We start from the raw sequence: 1,408 nt of genomic DNA on the forward strand, positions 1-1,408 counted from the left end.
AAAGTTAAAGGCTCTTTAGGGTTATGGGTGAGAGACTCAGGATACTGCAAGGAAAAGAAGGATACAAGGGCTGCTGTTCTCAATGGTACAATCTATCTTTATGCTTTCTTACATTTTGAGTAAATACACATGTATTAATATTCTATTCTAGGGTGAGGAATCAAATTTTACTTATATGCAAAACACAAAAAGAAAACTGCATGCTATTTGGTCTATTTCCTTATTTTTGTATTGAATTAGATTACTACAATTAATTTATCCAGCAGCATGAAACTACATTATGATCAATCTTTTCATGATTTTTGAGAAGACTCCACTTGAATAGAAAGATATAACTGTGTTACCTTTCATACTGGAAATAATACTTAATATGAAGGAAAATTCTTATTTACATAAATAATATTACACTTGGAATTGTCACTGAAATGTTTCTATTTTTTAACAGTCTAAAGTACCATTTATAACAAATTTAATTCTCTTTTGGATTCTAATCTATCACTCTTGGTTGAAAATTATTTAAGTGATACATTAGCAGTATCTTTTTTTCTAGACACAACGTTATTATAAAGTGTATTATCCTAACTCCTTTACTATCCCAATCACCTAAGAGATAAATAATAGAAAACCAGGAACCTCTGGCAGAAAACACAATTGCTTACATTATTCTCTTAGAAATAAGGCATTTTTAAGGTAACTCTTTGGGAAAAAAAGTAAGAATAACAAGAATTAGTCTATCTTGACTTTCTGAATTCATAAAATGAATAAAAATGTTTCTTTTCCATTCTGTAAACTAGCCAGCTTGAACAAATTTATATCATTTAATAAATAAAGGATCCAGAAGCCAGGGATCCATCCAGGTCTCCCACACTGGGCAAGAGCTCAAATACTTGAACCATCTTCTGCTGCTTCTCACAAGCTGCTAGCAGGGAACGGGATTGGAAGTGGAGCATCCAGACACAAACTAGCAACCACATGGGAGGCTGGTTTTGCAGGCAGCAGCTTTACGTGCTGTGCCAGAATGCTGGCCCCTGGTTTCTCCTTCTTAAAAGAGGACAAAAACAATGACACCCATCACTTCTCGGCCTTTTGGCTAAGATCAAGTGTAGTATCTGTTCCTATCAATTTAATAATGACACCCTGACTTATGCTGTGAGTGCTATAATGAGGTTAATTAGTAATATCGTATGGATGGCAACACACAAACTGCATGATATATAATAATTTACTGTCACTGAAATTAAGATAAATAACTTTATTTGTATATTATATTTAGAAGAAGAAAATGTATTCTGCAACAATTGAAAATAAATCATGTATAAAGTCATTAATCAGAAAAAATACTATCTGGATGCCTTCAGGCTTAATGGACAATAATGTGGTAGTCAGAAATGTACCACCACAAATGTTC

At 33.0% G+C, this 1,408-nt stretch overlaps 1 pseudogene; it reads left to right on the plus strand.

Moving 5' to 3' along the window:
• The first annotated feature begins 1,070 nt into the window (after positions 1-1,070).
• On the plus strand, positions 1,071-1,186 carry LOC127490483 (U2 spliceosomal RNA; annotated as a pseudogene).
• The last annotated feature ends 222 nt before the right edge of the window (positions 1,187-1,408 follow it).

The sequence above is a fragment of the Oryctolagus cuniculus genome, chromosome 2, assembly GCF_051225735.1.
Source record: "Oryctolagus cuniculus isolate XC-2025 breed Fujian yellow rabbit chromosome 2, ASM5122573v1, whole genome shotgun sequence".
Taxonomy (NCBI): Eukaryota; Metazoa; Chordata; class Mammalia; order Lagomorpha; family Leporidae; genus Oryctolagus; species Oryctolagus cuniculus.